Source organism: Halyomorpha halys, unplaced genomic scaffold (assembly GCF_000696795.3).
Source record: "Halyomorpha halys isolate HHAL.00 unplaced genomic scaffold, Hhal_1.1 Scaffold266.1, whole genome shotgun sequence".
Lineage (NCBI taxonomy): Eukaryota > Metazoa > Arthropoda > Insecta > Hemiptera > Pentatomidae > Halyomorpha > Halyomorpha halys.
The window spans coordinates 159,244-169,374 of record NW_027114321.1 but is presented as its reverse complement, the minus strand read 5'-3'; positions in this window follow the sequence as shown (position 1 = coordinate 169,374).

Below are 10,131 nucleotides of genomic sequence, written 5' to 3'. Positions count from 1 at the left end.
GATTAAATGAAAGATGAAAGACATATTTTTCAAAAAATGCAAATCTTATCCGAATAATCCTCACTATCGCAATAAATATAAATCCATAAGAAATATAATTACAAAAACTACAAGAATAAGACAGAAAAAACAAGGATATTTCTCTCAACTTATCATAGATGATAATGATATTAAAAAACAAAATAAAAATTTTCCCTGTCCATTAATGCCTGTCCAGTAATTTACAATAAAAGAACCGGAATTAACAATGAGATTTTCGGAATATTTCGATCCATGCACTACGGAAATTTCACACAAATGTGAGAACAAATTATTTACCGCAATTGCCTTCAAATCTACTCTCCTTCGACAATGGAAGACCATTATGTACCAGCGAAATGTCGCTAGCGTAACTGGAAACTGAAGCAGCTGGGCGTTTTGATCTTGGAGTTTCGTCTTGAAGGAAAATATTTTCTAACGGAATGTAGTTAGATTATTAGGATCAGATGTAGCTGGACGATCTGACCTCAATGAACCATGGCCATAGAACATAGTAGGGCTATGAGGACAGCCAGGAGACCCCAACGAAGAGGGTAACTGTTCTGAGTTATTTTGTATAGAATATCATCCAATGAAATGTCAATAAGTTGACAAGGCACAGTTGAACGGACAGAATGTTTTTTGTGTTGTACCTCTAAGAAATTTACCACAATAACGCCGTGAATGGCATGTAGACTTGGAATAGGGACATGTGCTAGCTACTTCAGGCTTTTTAGGAAGCTCTTTAGAATTACTGGTTGGCTGAAGTGATCCTTCAACTGTACCTAAATTAAAACGATGGTTATTAAGGATTCTCCTAAAGCTTGGACATTATGCTATTGTTGATAGAATGAGGACTATGGGTCTTGGCCATCATTGGCAAGGGAATATTGACTTGTGATAACGAGTGAAGATAGTTATGAGCCTTTGAGGCTGTAGAGGCAAGAGGACCCACAGGAGTGGGGTTCATGTAATGTTCATTGATGGCAAGACCTTCTTAATAATATTCCTGCACGGATTTAAAGAGGGAAAGATCTTTAGTTGGAAAAAGGTATGAAACATTTGAGTGGGAACAAGGTTCTTTAAGGGCATCGTAGGCCTCAGAGGAGGAAATATAAAAAGGTCTCAGTTCTGAGTACATACCTATAAATAAGAATAATTTTTTTGAATAAGTCATTTGCAATACCTCACCCTTGAGAAATACATGTTTTAAGCTGGAATATATAGAAATATTCAATTTCTCTTTAAGTTTTTCAAATTGAAATTTGATATCCCCTGGTATTTTTTTCTTCATTTTTATGAATGATATAAATGAGAAAGAAACTGAAGGCTAATAAGTAAAGAGAGAGGGAGAGAAAACGGAAATTCATGGAATAATGGTGGAATTGAGCACCTTACAAAATATTATTTCTATAAAAAATTGTTTTAAAAGATGTTCAATAACAACCGGAGGACCATGAGAAAAAAATTAATAAGGAAAATATCCAAATTAGATGGCACCAGTATGTTACGGCGGGTAGGGGTTTAAAAGGAACCTTTGCTAGCCCAACCGGGAATAAAAATGAAAACAAAATAAATGAACAGCCGAATTTTGTTATTATTATATTTTAAATAATTGAACATAATTACTATACCATACTAAAACTGTAAAACAAATATATACAGAAATATAAACTAGAAAAATGAATAAAAAAAGGAACTTAACCTAACTTAAAACTATTAAGAAATTAATGTTTGTTTTTAATTTTTGTTTAGACTGCCGCCAAAATAGCCATGACGAAGCCCTGCAACGTGGGGCGAAACGTTGGCTCAATAAAATAGTATAATTCTACTATTTGAGTTTTTTTGACCGCACCCGGACCATATTCCTTTTATATTAAGAAATTATATTGAATCTGAACAAAAGACGAAAAAGAAAGTCTTATATCACAGTTGATTGATGTGGCCCCGGTTGTGGTTCTCCTCAGTGAATGTTCTCGTGGATGTAGATCGACAAAAAGGACGTACGTCCGCCGCCTTGTTCTCTTGTAGGATGAGCCGAAGTAGTCCGCCCGCTTTGGTTAAAATGATGAAGATGACGGAGATGGCCAGAATGCTGGCAACTATGTTAAGATTCACTACAATATGAGTAAGCAGACAATGGAGACGATATGTGCGCACACTGAGTCGTTATCAAGTGATCTGTTTATCTATCTTTGTAGTATAAAAAACAACAGAGTAGTTGTTTTGTTTTTTGACGTATTAAAAATCTTATGTTCATGTAATCGACTTGTGGACCATATGTTGGCCACATGAACTAGCATTAATAATATAAAAATATGTTGCTGTAAAACACTAGATTTTATAGAAAAATATAAATATCTAGGTGTTTCTGTGGAAAATGCTTTTTCTTGGAAACCACACATAGTAAATGTTTTAAAGAGACTAAGAGTATGCTCATATAACATTTATTACCTCCAATTTGTACTTAACAGAGAAGCTGTAACAATAGCGTATAAAGCATTATTTTAATCGATATATTGGATCCAATGTTATGGTACCCGTGCTGATAGTCATTTAACAAAACTTGCAAATCTACAAAATCGAACAATAACGGACCACAATAATAAAACAGAAAATCTTCAAATCGTCGGTCTTTTACTACATAAACTATTTTATTTTTGTAGAATCATCATACAATTTATGGATAATAATTTATTTTGAAAAGACAATATATCTAAAAAATGTTAGAAAAAAAAAATTTATCGAACCACCCTATAACAATAAATTTGGTAAATGTACCTTAGGCTTTATGTTACCATACCCATCCATTCCCATACCAGAATAATTAATAACTACATCAATCACAAATAATAAAATAAAACTAAAAAAAAAGTATCTGTATTATAAATATTTAACTGGGTACTTTCTTACTTCTATGTTTCCCAATAATTGATTTCAATGTATGTGTGTGCTTAGTAATAGATATTATTTAATCCATATTTTTATCAAATTCTGTATCATCTTGTTTTATTTTCATTATTATATTGATTCGCTGATCCTAAATTTGCAGCTTTATTATTCACATCAAAATCCTTTCAGTTATTTTTATTATCATCATTTTTAATTTATTTTTTTAGAATAATTATTATTTTATTTTTTACTTTATTCTCATTTTAGTAGTTGTTAATTAAATTATTAATTGTATCACTTTGTTATACTATCATATATATGTATGATGTCTATCATTTATATGTATTATTTTGGCATCGGCCGATAAATGTTATCATCAGCTCGGAACATTTTAAAAATAAATAATAAATAAAATAAAATAAATAAATAAATATGAAGCTCCAGTATGTGACCTGTTCTAATGGCGTCAATCGCCAAAGACTGCAAACAATTTTTTTTTAAAAGATTTTGTGAGCAAACAGTGCAAAATATCGAACAAACTTAAAGAACTAAATCGTTTGAGAAGTCTATTTCCTTTAAAAATCTGTTAGCATAAAAAGTGATCTAGACAAATTTTCTAGTTAACTAATTAAAAAGTTCTTCACTAGTCCTACAGGAGAACCAAATTAAGCTTAGCATTAATTATAAACACTTAATATGAATTTGATCAAAATTTTGAAATTGACTGATAAATGTTTGAGCTGATGTTGGGTTACTTTTCAAACGACCCTGAAAATTTAAAGCAAGTCATCATAAGACTCGATGAATTTTAGACCTTGTTTTTATGTTTGAAAAACCACACACTTATTAAAAAAAAATGTAGTAAGACCAGAATTTTAACCGGTTCCTTTGGGAAGTCCCTCTACATACCTACTAAGCTGCGTCGTTCACTTTAATTATTTATATATTTCAATACTTTTAACTATTTATCGATGTTTTAATTATAGAAATATGGTGACTAACATTAAATATTAAATTAACAGGCTGTATTTGGGTAAGCATTATTATCCTGGTCCTGATTTATAATATTTTAGACATGATTACATAAAATTACGTCAGTCATTTAAATCAGACTAATTTATAAATTCTATAAAAATGAACAAAGATATTTAGGGAATGTGATGAAATTTTAGTTTAGCATAAGAGATTAGGATAAATCGTCTGCTAAGTACATAAAAGTGGATGGGTTAGTATAACTCCCATGTTATTTCTCCTTTTTTTAATTTCTTCTATCACCTTATCCGCTATTCCAAAAATTACCTTTTCTGAAAATTAACGGCCTTCCCTATATTCATGTTGGTTACGTAATTCAAAAATACATTTCTAGGTTAAAATTTGGTTGCTTAGAATAAAATTTAGAGGACGAGTCTTTGAAATATAGCTGTATCCAGATGCTTGTTAATCGGATGGGTGGGCGGATGTACGGAATATAGAGGAGAGAGAGAAATATTAACCAGGAAAATAGAGCGTCCCAGGCGAGACCCAGACACAATGGTCGGGGGGAGGACCGCAAGTGTCATGGTTGCGGGAAGTTTGGGCATCTAGGGGCGCATTGCCCGCGCACGAGATGTTTTGAATGTGGGGCAGAGGGCCATATAGCCCGACAGTGTCCCTACATGTATTGGCGGAAAGAGCAGAATCAGCCTGAACCCATGGAGATAAATGCACAGAGATTACGGAGGAGGAAAATCTCGCGAAGGACGAATGGATCCACGAGTGAAGCCACAAAATTGTCCGAGACCTCGGAGACAGAAAATGAAGCAGAAGACTCTGGGTGAGAGAATGGCCAGCAAGAAAAGAGGACTTGGAGAGGAACCAGAGAAACTGCTAGAAGAAGAGGAGAGTTTTGAGGAGTGTGCTCACAGAGAAAAAATAGGAAAAATGTAGAATAAGGAGATTGGGAAAAGAATTATGTAAGAAATATGAGAACAAGAAAGGAGACTAACGTTATGGCGTAGAAGGTAGAAAACTGATTGATTATTTGATTTTGAGAAAGTCTCACCATAGAGGGCGACGGACAGACAAAGGATTTGCTAGAAACGTAACTGTTAAGAAAGACCGTTATATTACAACAGTTGATATGAAATGCCAATGATGAAAATACTTTTGTAGGTTCAATACTTGTTTTTTTCATACTGGAAGATTATTGATTGACCGTGTGTATAGATAAATGGAATATGGTCCGGGTGCAGTCAAAAAAACTCAAATAGTAGAATTATACTATTTTATTGAGCCAACGTTTCGCCCCACGTTGCAGGGCTTCGGCAGGGCTAAAAAAGATACAAACACATAGTTACAAAAGGAAAAAAAAAAGAGAAAAAAACATAAGTGTAAAATAACAGGGGTATAAATAAAATGTAAAAAAGTAAGATATAATAAGAAAAATTAAAGGTTGTAAATAGTAAATGAAAAGGGTAATAGTAACAGATAGATAAGAGAAGAAATATTAAAGAAAATACAAATAAAGAGATGTGAAAAGAAAAAAAAAAACACAAATCAAATGATGAGACAGAATGCATACCTGTTTTGACGGCAGTCAAAAATAAAGTGATATTGGGAGGAGTGGGGACGGCAGTTATGCCACAATAACGAAAATAATTTGTAAAGTAGACATAGTAAAAAAGTGTTTAAATTAGGTGAACAATAAATGGTAATATACATAATAGGGGGAGAAGAAATATTAAAAAAAAACAGATAGAAAAACAAAGGAAAAGTAAAGTATAAAATAATGGGATAAAATGTGTGTAAGTAATTAAGAAACAAAATATACCAAATGAGCGGGGATACAGAAAAGTGTAAAATATAATAGAAAATTAATAATAAAGTAATTAATATAAGTACACTTAAGAAGATAACACATGAATATAAATTAAAACATAGATACATGAATATAAATGAAACAGGAAGGATAGTGAATATAAAAATAAAAATAAAATAAAATAAATAAATAAATAAAATGAAAAATATAAAATGTGAGAATTTAGAAAAACAAGAATAAAAGATATGACTTGTTTTTTTCAGTATTTTAGACACTACTTGCATATCTTATGTGTTACGGCACTCATTCAACGCAGAATTTAATGCTGTAATCTAATTAGTAGTAATTTTAGAACCGCTAGAATACATTTCCGTGTTGAGTGTGATATAAATTATTTTTTTAAATAATTTACAATTGTATGTTATATATGAGATGAATTTCATGCATTTGGCTCCTGTTATAATTGAAGCCAACAAGCCAATTGTCTTTGACTTAAAATAATTGAACTTTTTCCAAATCCTTATTCTGTTTCCTGTCTTTTACATATTTATCCGCCAGTGGAGGAATGTAGTGTATAATGCGAGTAAATTTTAATGAGAATGAGAAAGAGGACACCAATACATTATTTCATTAATTCATAATTTTTATTGAATAATATACGCTTGATCGAATATCCAAACCAAGAATCTGCAGATATAATCTTTTTTTGTCTCATATATTGTTTTCTATATTGCGATAATGATTGAGCCTAACCTTATATTAAATATTCATGAGTCCTTAGAAGGTCACGGTATTCCCGCCATACGTAGAGGTCGAAATAATTACATGGAGAGAATAAAACAGTTTTTTTTATTCGTAATTATTATTCAAGAAAGAAGAAGAAAAAAATTAAGAGATCTTATTCAGTTCCTCAATATTTTCTGAATATATTGATGATTTAAAATAACTAATTACTATTATGTATCAGTCACATTTAATAAACGGCTGCAATGAACATAAGAACATTAAAAGAAAACAATATATTTTTTTCGATTATTCTTGTAAATATATTTGATTCTTTCATATTCTTTTATATTTTGAAAGAATAACTGAAGAAAACTGTATATTTTAATTAATATTTAATCGTGGAACTTATCACTAATCCAGGAAGTCGTTCAATGGAAAACGGGATATTGGGAATATAAATGTCAAGGACGTAAACAATTTTAGAATCTAGAAGACTTCGACCGTGGCTCTATGTATGCGGTCTGCTCGAGTTTTAAATTATACAACTATCTTTTTAAGTTTTAAATTTCGAGTTTTAAATTATAGAACTAATATCTGAGTGTATTTTATTAGAAATAATTAATGTCCATGTGTGTAATTATATATATATGAATGAGAATAAATAAAGAAATATATATAAGTTACAGTCAGCTGTTGGACTAAATCAGCTGGCTCAAATGTATATATAGACGAGCTGATCTCAATAAAAGTCATCGAAGAACGCCCACTACAACAAAAAAACAAGTCAAAAACTCCTTAAAATGTAGGCCACTATAGAAGAAGGAACAGTGCAGGACCGGAATATATATTCATGCTAAAAACTATCAATGAAAATCATAAATAGGGGTTATGAAAAAAAAATAATAGTCATTGTTTGAGTAGCAACCAAGTTCGTCATTTCTCTCCCTTTTCTCTCTTTTTTTAAGTCCTTGTTTTACCAAACGTTTAACTGGTGTCGGAACCCGGGAACTTTAGTACCGGAGCAATATTTGTTTTCAAGAACAATTTTTATTTGTTGTTTTCTCAGTTTCCAATTTTTTTAAAAATAATGGCTGTCAAACAAGCGGTCTTGAACCTGGAAGCTTTTAATCAAAACGGTGTCCAGAACCCACCTCCCGTGGAGGTGACTTCTCCACCACCGAAGATTGCCCCACTACCGGAAGTTTCTCTAGTGGAAGCCCATGCCACAACACCTGAGTGGATAAAAGTACGCACAGCAACTGCCCAAGACTTGAGAAAGGCCGTTTCTGACCTCAAACATTAAAAGCAGCGATCGTCTGCAGAATGAACATCCTATATCAGATTCAGGCGGACGAAGAGACACCTTGGAGAGTTATCAAGAAAAGATTAAAGAAAGCGTTTGAAGGAGGACGATGGGACCCAGAGGAAGACATATTATGATGATCAGGGAGACAAAGAAACCGAAACAGTATAGTGAACTCGAGATAATGGAAATAATCAAGGTACACGGTCGAATGCAATTCCTATCTATGGTACTAAAGGTTCAATCAGCAACTTCTGGAGCAACATATGAGCTGGGGAAGAAGGCGGGATTTCCGAGAGAGCGCTTATTTGTGGAATGTGCTGAAGATTTGAAGAGCCGGAGTGGACCCGGATAGAATATCAACGGCCAAGAAATATGACCAATACTTGAAGAAGAAGAGATCAGGGAGAGGGTAGAAAAGACAGAGCTACTCACCAAGAAAATAGAACGAGCCAAGGTAAACCCAGGAACAATTGTCGGTGTCAAGTTTGCAGAAAGATTGGGCATTTAGTGGCGCACGAGATGCTTCGAATGTAGCAATGAGGATCATATTGCAAAGCAATGCACCGATATGTATAAAAGAAGAGACGCAGGCCAGGGGGAGCCAATGGAGGTGAATGTTTAGCAAAGGAGGATGAAAAACCTACGACTGCGACATAGCGAATCTTCAGAAGCATCAGGGGTATCAGAGATGGAAGAAGATACTCAGGAACCCAGAAACGGAAGCGGACTGAGTAGTAGAAGAGGAGCGTGGAGACGAGGGCCAGGAGGAGGGAAGGCGTGCGAAATTTGAGTAGGATTACTGCAGAGGCGCGACCACATATTGAGGAATTACAATGTACGAAAGAAGCATGGCGGCCTGCCTATAATAAGAGTGAAGGGAGGCGTAAACTGCCGGGAGCTCGAGTACGATCGTGTGGGGAGGAACATTTGAGATTTTGGACAGCGGAGAGAGGATACCCCAGGTCAAGGTGTGTAAGTGTCAATTGATTAGGCTGGGTGGGCCCTGCAGCATTGAGGGGGAGGCAGTAAGTGGAGGGCTCAAGGGAAACTAGTGAAGGTTCATATAATGAATGGGAACGATGCCTCGAACCAATCAAGTAATTATAGGGTGCGACCAACTGGGTAAAGTTAGGGCGCTTATAAAGAACAAAATGGGGCACAATGGGATATAGAAAGTGATGGAAAGGAATATAGTCGCAAGAGACTCCTGAGGGCTGGGAAAGAGAGGGTAGGCGCGGTGATGCAAACGAAGTATTGGGAAGCCAAAATTTTGGAAGAAATCGAGTGAGGGAAACATGCTGGTTGCTACTGGGAAAAGAGTTCATGAGATTCCATTGAAGCAAGATAGAGCGACTTATGTAATGGAAAGACGTATTCCCAAGCACTTCGACAGCACATCAGAGAAGAGATAGAGAACCTGAAAAGGCAGAAAATTATTATAGACAGCACCTCGCCATATAATAGTCCTTAGTGGGCGGTACGAATGAAGAGCACTCAGGAGATGGCACAGAGAAGTACCGCATAGTCATCGATTACCTCTGACTAAATCAGAACACAGTTGATGAGAAGTACCCAATCCCGAGATTCGAGGACATTTTGGGTAGATTGAGCGGAACAAAAATTTTCAGCACGCTCAATTTAAACACGGGGTACCATCAAATTAAGATGCATCCCCGGGACCAGCATAAGACCACTTTCACCGCCAAATTGGCCACGTGACATATGGAATTAGCAGAGGCTGAGTGTACCCGGCCGCCATTTTTTGTCTTGATCGCAATCATTTCATTATGTGGGTCTCGCGACCTGTTTCTTTTCGTTCACCACCATATTGTGAGGCTCAGTCTACCCGGACGCCATTTTGTTTTTATGTCATCACCATTTTTATTATGAGGGTCTCGCGGCCTTTTTCCTTTCGTTAACCGCCATATTGGCCACGTGGCTTATGGAATTGGCAGAGGCTGAGTGTACCCGGCCGCCATTTTCTTTATTAATCGCCATCATTTTATTATGAGGGTCTCGCGACCTGTTTCTTTTCTTTCACCGCCATATTGGCCACGTGACTTATGGAATTGTAGAGGCTGAGTGTACCCGGCCGCCATTTTCTTTATTGATCTCCATCATTTTATTATGAGGGTCTCGCGACCTGTTTCTTTTCGTTCAGCGCCATATTGGAACGGGCTGAGTCTACCTGGACGCCATTTTGTTTTTGATCGTCACCATTTTTATTATGAGGGTCTCGCGACCTTTTTCTTTTCGTTCACCGCCATATTGGTCACGTGACTTATGAAATTGCCGGAGGCTGAGTGTACCCGGCCGCCATTTTGATTTTTTATTATCATCATTTTATTATGAGGGTCTCGCGATCTTCTTCTTTTCGTTAGCCTTCATTTTA